Raw genomic sequence first — 16,902 nt, forward strand, 5'->3', positions numbered from 1 at the left:
TAATCCTTTCATCCCGTTGGCTTTGACAAAGTTGTCTTAAAAAAAGTAACTCAGTCTGAATCTTGATTTACCTAAGTGATTTCAATACCGCATATTGTATAATGTATATGTTTGCACAAAAACAAATGCGCATTTAGATACGATTGTAGACCAGATTGAGCAGTTGTTAGGGAAGGTAATTGTTATGTTTGCAATGTGACATACTTTACTGTTATTAGCCTAATGATGCAGATAGGCTTCAAGTATGTGGTCGCAACGCAACTGAGATCAATATCGGAGATATAAAAACAGTACGGTCGTCGCAATATTACTCGGAAATGTAGGTTATAACTGATCTTGCGGCATTTTTCTTTCTACGTACACTCAAGAATCGTAAAAACGGGATAGTTTATTAAGAAACTCGACACTAACTAACCATTTTTCATTGAATTAATTAATATTCTTGTGTATTGAACAATTACTGTAATATTGCGGTCATAAGCATGTAAACACCATAAACGTTAATATCAATGACATAAGATGCAAACGTGTATACATATTTATGACTAGGACTGTACTCGTGCGTAAATCCACGCTCTAATGGAGAATCGTAATTGATCTAAACAAAAGAGAAATTCCATTAGGTAGATACTTTCCCCAGAAATCTTTGAACAAATATCGTTAAATTAATTGAAGATAAGCAATTTGATATTTCTTTCAATGGTGTTATATAAGGTGACTATCTTCTTTTCTTTCCTACTCCTAGTAACTGTCTCGTCTGTCTTTACCTCTTCACTGATTTGAATTCTGAACGGATTTAGATCAAATTTGGTATGGATATTATCTGAAGCCTCTAAATAATGTTTAGTTTCATTTTATAAAATTTATATGTATCTTTAAGGGTCTTCTCGTCTTCAAGGTACCTATTTGTAACATGGGCCTTGTTGCCTGACTCAAAAATTGAATAAATAAATAAATAAAAGTAAAGTATAGTAATATGGAGAATATGCATATTCTTCAATGGTAGAGCTCCACAAAGAAAGGAATGTTTGATTCTTAAATGTTGAAAGATTTTATCGACTTCTAATTCGTAGAAAAAAATCGCAGGCGAAGGCTAGTGTCATATAAGGTCGCGTTTGGGGTCTAAAAAACCCTGTGTAAATGGAGAGAGCTATAGGTAATGCCTATAATTCATCAGCGAGTTCTTTTAAATTTATGATGGTTAATCAAATTACGTAATTCGCGAGGAAAGCGCAGGTCGCGTTATAAGTCAAATGCGACGAAAAAAAGCAAATTGCGTTAAGTTTCCCCCAAAACTCTGTAATTGGTCAGGCAAGCAGGTTTAATTAGTAGTTTCTACATGACGACACCTGATTACCGCTGCGCTGGTGGCATTTCGTGGCAGTCCGCACCTTAAAGGCCTGCCTACACTACACGCACGCAAGGATGGGTATGCAGTACGCCGTACGTCTCATACAGAGTCATGCCCTTTGCGTAGTATATGCACAGAATAAATAATAATACTACCGTACAGAAATGACACTTCCTATAAAACTAAAGTTTGATAGTGATTCAGGGACGAATTATGCTGTCCCTTCCTAATGTCTGGACTGTCACCGTATTGAAGGGTCGGGTCCCGTATTTGTACCTGTTCCGGTTTTGTCCCGTATATCGATACCGTTGTAGAATGCAATCATCTCTGTGTAACCTTTGTTTACCTATGTAACTACAGAAAGGGACATAGCAGAGCCAAGCTATTTATGTATTTGCAAGTAACGCCATTACTACCTCATTATCCCGTATCAGATTAGAATAATTATGGCCACCCTAGCACTATCCCTTTCGGCCATTTAGGGATGTAAAAATTCAAGTCATTATCTGTGGTCGTGCGCGTAAAGGGACGTTGCAAGTCGTGCCAACCCTAATAATTGCTCGGAGCAATGCTGAGCCGAACGGAGCGGGAAAAGCCGAAAGGAGGAGTGCCGCTGTCGTTCCATTGGTACATGGCTTGCATTACGTGCCGCATTCATTACGAGTAGGTATGACTATTTACTGAAAAACTAATTAGTTGACTACGGAACCCTACAAATGTACTGTAAATTTACTGAATGACCATTACCGATTCGTAGTTAAATGTACTATTTTTGTTAAAATATAACAATGATATCAGCGATCCCGAACACGCACGGCCGTCCGCTCAGTGCCCAGTTCGTCGAACTGCGTTCGGAGAAGGACCTGAACCTGAACTCACTCCACCTTAATAGTGTGACGACACATGTCATGATTACTACTGGTGACATTTCACGTCGGTCGGTCCGCACTTTTAAGTCCTTTACGGGGCATCCATCAAGACCGCTTATGTCCATCAAACTTGGTTACATAATGATTTTAAAGGTTGAAGGAAAAGGGCGCATTATGGGTGTGTATATTGGTTCGATTACAGCATTCTACGTTAAGAAGACAATGTCACGCCTTTAGGTGGATATCATGGCGGCGTGGCATTAGTGAGATAACAGCCTTAGTACCATCGCTCACACTTTTAACTGTCCATTGGTGGACCTTATTACAAAAGGCATAAGGTCCATCGATAGACAGTTAAGAGAGTTTCTGTTTGTAGGTCTGCTTTGCCGGTAGTACAGTCAGCATCAATAGTAGCGGATGAAACAACGCGCCAAAAGTATCTGATATTCCGGATAACTTTTCCAAATATAGATAAATCTCTCAAATTTACGTTCTAAAGTACCTATATCATTTATAGTCTTAATTGTTCTACATATAGAACTATCACTTTTTGTTAAGCTGTTACAGAATGGTAGATACTTTTGAAACCTTGTTTGATCCGCTACTTTTGATGCTGACTGTACAACTACGGGCAAAAATGCAGCTCGCTGTACATTAAGCGTCAATAGTAGCGGATATAACTAGGTAATAATCATTTTTGATGGACAGAAAGTGAATGAGGGAGCCTGTGGTTTTGAAAGAGGCACTTCTATTATATTTAGTTTCGGAGCGCAACCACTTTCCCCCCAGCTATTTGACACCCCCTAATTAGAATGTTAACATTGCAAGTAACAAAAGTAAATATACTAAAAATATACGATAAATATTAAAAACCCAACTGATTAAATGAATGTTATGTTCTTACAGCCTCTTCTAAATAAATTAATAGTTAAAAACACTAGAAGAACACGCTTTTATAAATGCACGCAAAAAGTCCATTACGTGACCTTTCTCACAAGTGCAAACACGACTATGATACGATATTCCATCATGGAATGCCATGCCTATCTTCCGGCTTCATCGTCAGACCTTGAAACCTAATCGTAGTCAAAGTTCATTACAAGACTTTTCTAACAAATCCAAACACATCTATGATACGATGTTCCATCATGAAGTTCCAGTTCATATCTTCCGGCTGCATCATCCGATCAGTTCGACAGTACCATATTATTGTATTGTCATCAGAACTGCATACAGCTGCCAATTTTCATGACGCTACGATCCTTGGAAGATGGTTAAATTAGTTACCTTATATTCCATTACATAGTTACATACAGGTCGACCTAATAAAAGCGTGTTAAAAAGGACGAATCTCTACTCATTTCTTCTTTTCTTCGTCAGTTGGGTGTTGGGTTTCGGGTACAAGAATGACAAAAATCCCCGGAGTAGGTATGAAATTTACCGAATGAAATCACAAGTTACCACGTGCTAACAAGGCTAAATTTATAATTAAAACCTCCGACGGAAAGCTAAAGCTTGCTAGAAACATCTGCTCCGATCGCAAAAACTGCATTTAAATTAGTTGATCCACGATTGTATAACAAGATTTGTCATAAAGAATTATCTTCTATTAATCGCTCCATAAATTTTACAAGGATTCGAGTTGAAATTAGTAAAATTGTTAAACCAAGATGAAGGACAAACAAAATTCCTTATATGTGTAGTAAAATGTCTAAATATATCACCAGTAAGCCTTAAAAGGCGCTAGTTTTGGCCATAATATTCGCCATAACCGTCTGTGAATTCGGCAAAAACTGGCTCAACTGGTTTCGAACGTTTAGAAGACGCCTTCTAAACTATTGTTTAGGTAGATCAGAGACACGACGAGCTTACTACAATATTGTTTAAAAATTTACTATTATGAAGTTGTCCTATATTATATAATATGCACATTTAAATAGTATATTTATGTTCTATTAGATAATAGAAGTAGTCCAATGTGAGGAAATTAGCACCTTATGAATATTTTGGTGTAGGTATTGGTAAATTAAGGCCTTACCTGAAGTTTACGTGCACCACATGTTAACTGCAGATTCTGAAACAATGAAAATTATAATTATACGTCAATGAATATACATTTAATCATCAGTGTTACTCATATCATATTTTTATTCTTAAGAACAGCGACAAAAGCGTTGGCAGCCTAAGCGGTGAGACTGAGAACGTGCGACTTTCGATCCGGAGGTCGCGGGTTCAAATCCCGGCTCGTACCGATGAGTTTCTTGGAACTTATGTACTTACGATGTATCATTTGATATTTATCAGACGCTTTTTGGTGTGAGAAAACTTCGTGAGGAAACCGGACTAATCCCAATAAGGTCCAGTTTACCCTCTGGGTTGGAAGGTTAGATGGTAGCCGCTTTCGTACTAGTGCCTACGCCAATTCTTCGGATTAGTTGCCAAGCGGACCCTAGGCTCCCATGAGCCGTGGCAATAAGTCGGGACAAACGCTAGAACGAAAAAGAACAGGTTCGCGACGCAATTATGCCATTTTTATCTTTGAGTTTATTTTTAACTAATCTCTTAGATAAGGGGGCCAGTATAAATTTTTCCCAAAATGTGATTTCATTGTTAAATTTTCGGATCCTTAAAATAATTGAAATTACTCAAATAGTAGGTAGTGTAGTTGCAATTTTATAGATAAAAAATAGAACACCTCATTCATTTTGGAATCCGTTAGGATCATGGGAAGCCAATAGGTATTTATAAACTGTTACTATACTTTTCAATCATTATTACTGTTAATGACAAAAATAATCATTTCACAAAGACAAGGAAGATTCTAATGAGGAAGTGAACCAAATAAGCAAAGAACTGGTTCCCCACGTACGTGTAACGTGTGTAATCGTCGGTTCCATGTTTTGCAGCCGAAGGAAGCGCGCGAACAGCCATTGTTTGACACCGATTGTTATCTGTCACAAATCCAATATGGCGGATTGATGAATAACAAATCTATTACACTCCTGATGTCTAGATATATTTCCGCGGTGTAATATCAAATGAATAGGCAGTTTTGTTTATTTAACTGTTTTTTCACCTTGCGTAATCTTCATTTTATAATAATACCTTGTAATTGTAAGTGAGTAGGTAATTTAAATGTTCATGAGAACATTATTGTTGGTGTTTACTTCCGTTTTCTTTTGTGTTACGTTACATCTGCGTGTGCTACTTATTGCCGCTGGAATGTGAGTGACAATACACGTTTAGTTTAATACGTTTCGCATATATCGCGTTTTACTTTTGTGCTAATAAATATTTCTTATTCTTATTCTTATTCTTATATATTTTACTAAATAAGCACATACAGTTACGTACGTTTGTAATGTTTCATTCAAACAGTTAAGGAAGGAAATTTCTTGCAGGTAATCAGCCTGTCATTTCAACTTTGACGTCAATTTCTTGGCAGGCACTATGTACATAGTACATAACAAATTCAAAAGGGACAATGTAAGTTTTTCTCTTTCTAGGTTTCTATTTAACGTGAATGACCGTACCGATAGTTTTTGCTTATTAGTCTTGCAATTCATATACTAACTCGTTATTATTTGCATAAACTGCATTTTTTGCTTATCTTGCACGATACGCTCATTATTTATACGTTCTGGCATTGTTTAACATACCACACTGACTTGTTTTCAATCAAATAAACACTGAAAACATTGAAGCATAATTGCATCAATTATAGTAAAATAGGGGAGGTCCGACTGAGTATGGTAACCAGTGTCATAACAGGTCATGGACTATTTAACAAACATCTTTTCATAACAACTCTCACAGACAGTCGCCTATGCCGAGGATGCATGGAGACAGAAGAAACAGCCTCTCACGTGGTGATGGAATGCACGGCAAAACATCTCGGATCCCCGAGAGACCTCCCTGAGGTCCTACTCAACATCAAAGGTTTGATAGGATTCCTCGAAGAGTTGGGCTGGCAAGAGTAGCCAACCCTCCACCCTCGTGTTGCGGAAAATCGCCCGTAGTACAAAACAATACAATAGTAAAATAAAAATATTTTTCATAAGGCGTAGATACCTAAATCCAACCTATCGTAGTAGCCCGAGGCGTTCCAAATAAGGGATGGTTTTTCGAGTAGTTGACAATGACTAGGTAGGGTTTTGAGGTCAGTAACTTAACAATTTAATAAAAGCATTTTGTCACTATAGGGATCGAGAACTTGCATGCAATTTTCTTTACATTGCAGTATTGGGTCGATCGACTGAATTCGGTACTCTGTAATTATAGTCTGGCAAACCCAATCCCATGACTGGAGCAAGAAACAGTTTTAATTTGTTAATAATTTTGAAACCAATTGCAGCAAGCAGCTCTCATTAAATATATAGAAAACATAAAGGACGAATAGGACATTCAACTTTTAACGCACAAAGCGGTAGTTACAGGTGTCAGTGAAATATCAAAAATACTCCAATTTTCTCGTAAATGTACCATCATTGGTGACGTCAACATATGTTATGTAACTATGTTTATACGGGTCAAATCTTGCAAGATAAATTTGGCCTCCTTCCCGGTTTCCGATGAAACCGAAAATTTGCAGACCTATGCAAGTCGGGTGACAATGCAATATTATGGTACCATCGAGCTGACCTGACGATGGAGACAGGAGGTGGCCTTAGGAACTCTATGATTAACAACACAACCTCATTGTGTTTGGGGTTTTTAGAATCGTCTCAATGAGCATTATTTGCTTATGGTAAGAAAAGTACAGTCAGCGATAAAAGCCTGTACCAAAAATGTTTTTTTTTTCCATAAAAATATTTATATATTTTTGCTTGTTGTGTGTCGATGTCCGATTGTTATCTAGGCCAGGCCAGGCCGCCTGGTATTCATATTATGCACTACAGGTTAATAATTGCGTGGGACTGTGAGACGTGGGCGAATTAGTACTGTTTCCTGATCCCGACATACAATTATAATATCAAAACTTTTGTAATTTAACTTAACAGTTGAACGTGTTCACAATTGTTGAGTGACATCGAATATCTTTATGTCTCTTCATTAAAATTCTAGCATCATCTATTGCAACCGACTGCCGTATAAAGATATGAGTGATAGATATCTTTCAGAGTTGCATCTGAAGCTATTGTTTCAATTTAATATTAAAGTAATCTCAAACTGTAACAGAGCAAGGTCGAAATAGATTGTAAAATTAGATGAGATAGCAACTTAAGAGTAACGTTACATATGTTACTTACACAATGACGATGGAATACCCAAAGGGCATATAGTATATATCTTTGAAATACTCAAATGCTATTCTCAAAACGTATTATTAAGTTCTAACAAAAGAACATGTGGGAGAACAGCCGCCATACTCGCCAGTTTCATCATAAATATGAAGCTAAAATTAACAAGTTTATTTATCATCGAGTTCTTTATATTTATGGTTGCTTTTTGCTCGGCATTGTTTCAATTTGCAAATACGGTAATCAACTGCAATTCTTATGGAGCTCTATATTAAGTCGTTAGGGTTGATTTTCGCTTAACAGTTTTTGTTCTTGCAAAATACATAGATCAACAGTGTTTTTCATGATACAGTGCATATTGTAAAGTCACTTGGATTGGTTTTCGCTTGGCAATTTTTTTGCAAAGAGTTGGTCACGGGCGCATGCGCGGTCAGTGGCTGCGATAACGCTGCAATATGGCGCCCGAGGATGCTTGATAAGTTTTACTTAGAATTGTAGTTATTTTTGCAAATAATGGTAGTCTGTATATGAATTACAATACTACAAATTAAAACACTGAACGTTGTGCTTTTCAGCATTATCACATTTAAGATTTGATAACATGTTAACTCTTCCTAACAATATACCTACGGAAGCCCTGAATCCTGAGTCTTGGAAAAAGACAAAATATAATAAAAACATTCCTGTTTTTCAAATGTAGATGCCTGCCATTACTAACGACACACGGCTGAACAATCAATTGTAGGTACACTCGTCCATCGCCTTGTAATACAGCGATCAGGAACGAGTGAATCGAATGTTGTGGCGAGGCCGGACATTTTGACGTGAAATGTTTAGTTACCTACCTAAATGTTAAAGTAGGTACTTTTCATCATTCACTTTTTCCACAGTGTTATAAAAAAATACAAAAGTTAATTTATGTGAAGATAAAAATATTCCCAGGTAGGTACTAGGTACATAGGGAAAAAGGTCTTAAAGCAAGCGAATGCAGGCGAAGTAAATTTCCCGCATTTTTGTAGTAGTGTTGTGTAGTGTAGGTAACGCTTGAATTCTTAAACTCATTCATAGAAATAGAATTAGAATAGTAATACTTTATTCGGTGTAAAAAATAAAACTTAACCTACAGTATACATCTTATTCTAAGACCAAAATGGATGGCACTCGGCATTACGACTAAGATACTCTGCCGTGACACTGGTTTTTAGGGCAACCAGGGAAAACAATAAAATAAAATACAACAAAACCAAGCTAACATGTCGAAGAAAGTGAGTTTAAGATATTATTAAACAAAAAAAAACAGTACATAATCCATGCTTTGAACAAGTAGAGAGAACCTAAGTAAAAGACAAAGAGAAACAAGCATGTTTGTTAACTTGAAACACTAATGAATACGGCTCTAAATTAAAATTTTTATATGATTAGAAACAAATACATAGAGTTAATCCTGAAACCTTACAAGTTACTGTTAAGTGGAGCGCAAAGCTGCGTGTACAGTTCACGGATTAAGTACTAGAGGCGCGTCTGCGGACACACTATTGTTACTAAGTGGTTTGATCTGGTATTTTGTAGTGTGGGTTAAAATATACATATAAAACCCGGTTTCCGCGGTCAGTTAGTGATACGATAACTAGATGTGTGTAGTCTGGTGTCTGGTTTACAAGTTGAGTTGAGTATCCATTATTGGAGAACAATAGAGTCCATCTAAGCTAATTTTACACAGACTTGAATATAACAAAGTGAAGTAGTGTCATTATAAACGTCATATTTTCATAGAAATTTGATAATAATGATGACTTTGTCATTGGAACTGTCCGACTTTAGAATGATAACAATATTTTTTATTTTAACTATACATGTCACGCCAAGGAATACCGTACTTTTTTATACTACGTCGGTGGTAAACAAGCATACGACCAACCTAATGGTAAGCAGTCACCATAGTCTATGGACGCCTGCAACTCCAGAGGTGTTGGGTACGTTGCCGACCTTTTAAAAATCTATACACTCCTTTTTTGAAGAGCCCTATAATGTCGACCCTTGGGAAAATCTCGGCACGGAGCTCATTCCACAGCCGGGGCCTCCGATTTCTGTACTCTGCTAGAAATTTGACATTATAGGATCTTTCACTTATCTTCCTCAAAGGGAGTGGAGTGATTGAGTGAGTAATTACTGCAAAAAAATTAAATTTGTGACTGCCCTTTACTCACAAGTTTATCTAAAGCCACAAATACGCATGGTTATACTTATGTTTACGATATACCCGTTAAGCAGTCAATGACTCCAGAGTCCAGTTTAATTTCACTTAGCGCGAATTGAACAGAGCTCGCTTCAAGTCTTACAACAGCCCTTGTTTACTCTTTCTGTTTAGTGGAGATCATAATATCCTGTAATGAAGGATTCAAACCAACACTTGAAGTAACTGGACAAAGAAGGATCGCATCCGGCAATATTTATTCATTTCTGGATAGTTAGGAGGCAAACCTCATATGAATGCTTTGGATTTAAGTATCTCCTGTTTTAGGTATGTTACTTTCATGTTCCAAAAACACGATTGCCAAAACTTACCGCATTCGTAGGTACAGCGTGCATCTCGCTGTACCTACGAATTTTATGGCAATTGTGATGAACACATGATAAATGAATAGTGGCCATGCAATTTTCCGGCTGGGCGTAAAAGTTTTTTGTTAGTTTAAATAGAAGGCCAAAATGTATGCTTTTCAAACCAAGTGACCTAAGCTTAATGTTTGCGATCTAATATGTATTCTGAATCTTTCATTGCCAATGAAATTAGATCACTGCACAATAAGTTTGAATAACTAACATCCTTATAAAGAGTGTATTAATAACATACCACAAATGCACCACCCGGCCCCGATCTCCGACTCCGACAGTTCAAGTTTGTACACAACAATGATTCATTCATTTCTCCAAGTTTCGGATGAATGGGCTGACGCAGCACGAGCTATTTCAAATCACAAGTCCTTGTTAATAAGACGTTATTTGCACTGGCGGCTTTCTCTGTAAATTGCTGACCCGAGTGAGTCAGGGTGAAGAAAACGTATTGGGTCAATGTGACGTCAAAGTTTTACTCCGTAGATCCGTTTGTGACGTAAGGATGCATATTACGATACGATTGATTAATTTGAAAATACTTGACAATGATGACGCATGCTTTAAAAGTTGACGCAGGTATAAAAGTCACGTTTTGAAGGTAACCGCACTGTTTGATGATTATATTGAAATTTTAAATCAATACATTAAGGTGTGTCTTGACAAATACATAGATGCGGTATTTTTTATAAAAACCAAGCTTGCCATCTGTGTTGTAATCGAAGGCAACCCTTACGGTACGGCATTAAGGCTGCTTTTCCACTGAGGCGGAGATGAGATGAGAGACGTACGGGAATCAACCAATAGCACTGGTTCTCTTCTCCTAGTTGAAACGTGGATTGATTGGCTTGAATGTATATTGTATGTCACTTTACACATACGCATATTTATATTTAAGCCTAACAATCCTGGGAACCATTCTCAGGACTAGTTTCAAGAGCAATACTTTCTCCATGTCCATGCATAATCTAGATAAAACCGTCAAGAATGACTTAATGAATAGTAAAACCCGATAGGCCGCCATGATTAAAGATGGCGGCGTTATCTGCACTGGAGCACGCGCTGGTTATCAATCAAATCATTTCGCAACGAAAGTGAATGTGCTCCCGCCGATGAAGATATGCAAGGAATGCGAGTTACTTTGGTAATTATGGTGTTCGATGTCGTAACAGCTGTATGATTCCCGTCGATTTAAAGCAAAGCTAAGAATGATAAAACGTGTAACATTATTAAGATGCTTTTGCTTTCGTTCTCAATGCAACTGAAATTTAACTTTTGCTAATTTTATTTTTCTTGCTTCTAGTTATATGTATGTATTAATGAGGTAAAATTTAATGTTTTTTTATGCATAGGAAAATAGGCCTTAACTTAACCTTAATTCATTTGCATGCATTATATTCTGTTGCCATAATTTAAACTTTAAGTTTTTTAAACGTAATGTTACCCACATGATTGCGAGACGAGACTTGCAAGCTAGTTGCGTTTTTGGAATTTTCACTTATGCTTGAACTAACATATGTATTTTATGATAAAAAATAACATACCGTAGTATTGACATAACCAATTGAAAACCCCACGAGTTACCATGCGTTAGAAAATCGATTAGTTAAAGTAATAAAAATAACGTAACCAACTAGAGAAAGGTTTCATAGAATGTTGTTTGTTACGGAGTTTAGTACATTGCAATTTCTTAAGGTGCAAGTCCTAAAGCACTTTCTAACGGGTGTCATTGATCTGCCAGTCACCACACCCTACAACGAGCCCTTGTTGGGAAAACAATATACTTGTGCTTGTTACGATCACTGAGCAGTGGTTACTTAGGTTTCATTTCTAGGAACGTATTTTACGATCGGTTGGATTTAGTTCAGTTTTATTTGATCGGTAACATCGTAACAGGGACAGTTTTGACCGTTAAAGTAGCGTTCCCGTACCGGTATCAATCCTTAAGGTATCGAAACGAGCGTCCGTCGAATCGGTACGTTTGAATAAAAGTAAGTTTAAAAATGATCCCTGGCAGTAATTATGTAAATTCTTTCGTTTATGGATGTTCAAATATATTCGGAAAAGTTAAAAGGTACAGCCCCCGGGCCTAAACCATAAAGTTAACTTTGCTGAAAAGAGGAATAATGTATATTGTCAACGCAGCAACGTGTGTAATATATATCGTCCGTGAAACTCAGGGATTCGTTACTGGAAAACTAATAGAAGTTTTATAAAAAATGCTTCTTCTAATCTCTATATTCGATGTCTGTAACGAATATACTCGTATCACCATACTAACTTAGCAAATGCAATAGAATGTGTATAAACGAGAATTTAGTGCATGTTGTCGCTCTAATCTATGGTCTGTCTCGCTCTTCTCCAATATGGCGTCTTAAAATGTAAGATTGTTCAAATAGTGTTCCAATAAAGAATACGACATTATTAATTGCGTGTTATTTAAATATATAAAAAAAGTAATTGGCAGTAAAACTGATACTGCATATAATCAAAGAAAATCTCGTAATTGGAACAAAGCAAACGCTCGTGTGATTTTCGAAAACAGTTTCTTCCATTTGCACATTAGTGTTGCCATGATGGCATTTCTGACGCGACACAAATCAAAAGCAGCCAACCTAACGGGTTAATCCATTTTTAATGAGGCAACACTGACACACTTGACATTTTCATCTAGCTTTCATTCGGGGAAATGGAGAAAACACAGAAAATCGCCGTTTATGAACTAAATATGTATTATTGATTCATTTGTAAGCTGGTCATCTTGTACTTGCCTATAAGGAAATATTACAAAGTAAGCTTGCGTCTTTCTATATTTACTATGAGTAAATAAAAAATGGGAAAGTGCGAGAAGGGAGTTCCGTACTCGTACCATCACTGTTTGATTTATTGTCTTGGAAGTCACTCATGTTAGAGTTAGCTTTATAGGTATAACAGCACCATATTAGATGCGAATGATGCGTGACTGCTTTTTTCATACAAATATTTCCAGTAATTTCCAAATTATTTGCAATTTTTTGGAAATATCAACTTGTGTTACATCTGTAGTAGCAAGGAAAATATACGTTTGTACCATTCAACCCAAACGGTGTTCCTTAGTGTAGTCCACGAATTGCCAGCATTTCATGTTCAGTGTTCTAATGAAATACCCAACTTAGATATGTATCATCGCCATGATTCGCAACGGATATGAAATGCAAAACAGATACTGGAAAGTAGATACAATTGGGTTTACGTAAACTTTAGTCAATTATGTCTGCAATTAGTCGATTTGCGATTTGTTTTAGCAATCGAGCGAATTATTGCAATGCCAAATTCCTCACAAGTCGATAAAAAAGTCATAAAAATTTCAATCATCCGATTTCTTTTATGCAATTCAAAGTGGGTCAGATAGGTCTTAACACGCTATAATTTTGTGTGAAAGATTATACGTGCTTTAGTTAGGTACTAGTTTGCAGTAACTAGCATTGGAGCGACAGTTCAGAAATACGAAACGAAAATATCCAACACTATGGCTTCTTTTCCTAACAAATTAAATTCAAGCCGACTTTACTGCTTTTTTTCCGAATGGCACTGCACTTTGAGCTAAAAACCCGTACCTAACACTTAAAACATTGTCACAATCACGTTTTTCAAATTTTGGCCAGATCTGCCTAGTTTAAAATACTGTTCTTTCAACCAACTAAATGTATATTTTTTGCAAATGTAAACAGATTCAAAAACTTTTCCTATCACAACAGGAATGTGTATAATTCCGTTGTGCGAATTCCTATAATGAACCGATTCGCTTAAGATTATACGCATCGAAAGGAGATGTTGTATCGAATCCAGCTTATCCAACGCAAAAGGCCAGTGGCAATGTACTCTAAGCTGCGGTGCGTTTGCGTCGCCTCCGGAGCATTCATATTATTAGACTAGCCTCCACCCGCGGCGTTGTCCGCACAACAAGTTTTTGTAGAATATTGAGCAAATAGGATTCTATTGTTCGCTTTGCTATAGATTAAATTTATTTTTTACATATATATATATATATATATATACACGGTTCTCATGTGTCTTAGGAGCCTGGGCCTTGGGCCTGTTTCACCAAGATGACAATTGACACCTGACGGTGACAATTTCCTGTCCAGTTATGGGTCGATAAGTAGTAAAGGTAAACTTCAATATTTATGTGTTGGACCAGCAATGTACGGCGAATTGTCACTGTCAGGTGACAATTGTCACCGCAGTGAAACAAGGGATAGGGGTGTGGATTAGCATCTAATGTGAATTCTGCCTACAAAGGCTCTGTCAATAATATTTGGGGTGTAGAGGCCAGAAGTTCGGAGGCTGCGTACGCGCACGGCATGTCTGCGGTTTCACGCTCGTGACTCGAATACCGAGGAAATTCTGCCAGTTACTTGTCAGGCCATTTCGCACCTTCAAGTCGATAGTGTCAACTCCAATTTTTCTTGTTTGACTCAGACTCTGACTCGATGGCTCTGAAAAGACCTATGGGCGTATTTTTTTAAGGAATAGTCGGTAAGCAAATTCTCTAGCTTTAGGAATGGAGAGGTCTCTCTATTACCTCTTCACGCTTAAACCGCCGAACCGATTTAAACGAAATTCGGTATGGAGATAGTTTGAGACCCGAGGAAGGATATAGCATAGTTTTTATTTATCATCATCTTCATCAGAATGGCAGAAGCTAGTAAAAAATATATTGATAACGTAAGGCGTAAGGATGATATAGCTCTACGAGTATTTTAAAGTCCCTTTGATAAAAACGAAGAAGTATTACCTATATTTTTGATTGTTCTAATATACAATACAATACAAATCCTCTTTATTGCACAACCTCTGAAAAATGTACATGGAAACAATATAATACATGAAGATAGAGATAAACAACAGGCGGCCTTATCGCTACAGAGCGATCTCTTCCAGACAACCTTTAGGTAGTGGAGAAATGAAACTTAAATCTTAACTTTAACTAATATGTTATAGAATAAAACAATAACGGGCTACATAATTAGAAATTAACACAAAACATGTACCTACTAACTATTGAAGTTAAAAGTAAAAGTGACCGTATCTTAATGAAGTCGTTTAGAAAACGCTTTAAATAGACACCATACCATGTCACTCATGTCACGCAAAATGACATCACTCGTATTCGAATGAGATGTAAATCGCAAGGCTGGGTCATTTCTTTCTCAGCGAAGAATATTCATCAATACCTTGGGGAAAACTTGAGTTCTGAGCTATTACTACAACTGAATACAACCAGTATAGTTCAAACTGCGCTTACGTATAGGTCTTACCAGCTTTAGGTCATGTTTAAACCTACCGAGTGCCACTGGGGCTAATGTAAGCGATAGGAACACAGTGCCAGCCTTCGTATAAGAGTGCAAAGAATTTTAATGCAATCGCGGTGAATGCGTGGTATGTTTCGCTATAAAAGATAAAAGTGACAGACGTCAGACAGTTTTTATGTATAGAAAACCCAACCATTATGAATATTATGCTATCCACGGCACATTTTTTATATTAGATATCTTTTTGGAAAAGTTAATAAACATTAATGATAACATTTTTTTCCAGCTAAAATTAAATCCCGGTTGCAAACTCAAATATGTACCTTACAACATGCGATCTGCTTTTCTAGGAGCATGCCTACCTACTTACATTTAAGGTCTGTTTTTTTTTATTCCGTAGACTAAAATTACGTTTCATATGTAAGACATGACATTTCTTACCACATGAAATGTCATTTTAGTCTACGGAATAAAAAAACAGAGTATAGTTTGGATACGTAATAATCGGCGTACCTAGTACTTTGATATGACATTTATTCCTCCTTATTTGTCTTTAAGAGAGACACCATTTGTGTTTCCTACCGAAAAAACACACCTTCAACTGTCGGCCATGATGTCTGTGTTGGCTATTGAAAGTGTGCCTATAAAACCGTATACAAGTCCGATAAACAGGAAGATTTTAGAGGCAGATGAACATATTACGTTTGGCAAAGCGGCAAGGCTAGATTTATGGAGGAACTTTTAAAGGATATTAAGAGGAAAATCCGCATGTAAAATTTTCAATGATAGTTTAGTGTCACGTGATTATATGACTCATATCTATATATATACTTACTTACTATGCGAAATATAAATGTCGTAGAAATAATAATTTGCCAATGTCATATTTCGACGAGATTATAAATGGGAATGGAAAACTAAATTAGACGAAAATATTTTCGCCGAAATGGCGCCTATGCCATAATAAATGGCTCACTGTCTCGTTTTTAATAAACGTAAGTGAATTTACCCAGCAGAAATAAACCAAACTGACATGTTTTTTTTTACATAAAATCCCAGTATAATAATCGGTACAAATGCCATTTCTAAATTAAACAATTACAATAAAAGATATTACATTTAAAACAGTAAGTACATTAAATTAAATTATTAAAAACACATATTGAATTATTACAATAGGTACAGTCAGCATCAATAGTAGCGGATGAAACAACGCGCCAAAAGTATCTGATATTCCGGATAACTTTTCCAAATATAGATAAATCTCTAAAATTTACATTCAAAAGTATATCTTTTACCGTCTTAATTGTTTTACATATAGAACCACCACATTTTGTTAAGCTATTTCAGAATGGTAGATACTTTTGAAACCTTGTTTGATCCGCTACTTTTGATGCTGACTGTACTAGAAATTACCTTTCAAAAATAAAGTATAAAACAAATAATTAAAAAAAATTCAAACACAAATCCAGAACAAAGCAGTCAGTCAAAGTCCCAGGCGCAAAGGTGCCCAAAACGCTCGCCGCATTACCGCATTG

The 16,902-nt window shown here is 36.5% G+C and overlaps 1 protein-coding gene across 5 annotated transcripts in view; it reads right to left on the reverse strand.

Annotated features, from left to right (window-relative positions):
- LOC133521122 (ephexin-1) overlaps window positions 1-16,902 on the reverse strand; it is a 166,016-nt gene that overhangs the window by 101,169 nt on the left and 47,945 nt on the right. For all 5 annotated transcript variants that reach the window (XM_061855889.1, XM_061855892.1, XM_061855890.1 and 2 more), the window contains exon 2: window positions 4,259-4,294. The gene's annotated coding sequence lies outside the window, so the exon portion shown is untranslated. The remainder of the gene's footprint in view (window positions 1-4,258; window positions 4,295-16,902) is intronic.

The sequence above is a fragment of the Cydia pomonella genome, chromosome 9, assembly GCF_033807575.1.
Source record: "Cydia pomonella isolate Wapato2018A chromosome 9, ilCydPomo1, whole genome shotgun sequence".
NCBI classification, from domain to species: Eukaryota; Metazoa; Arthropoda; class Insecta; order Lepidoptera; family Tortricidae; genus Cydia; species Cydia pomonella.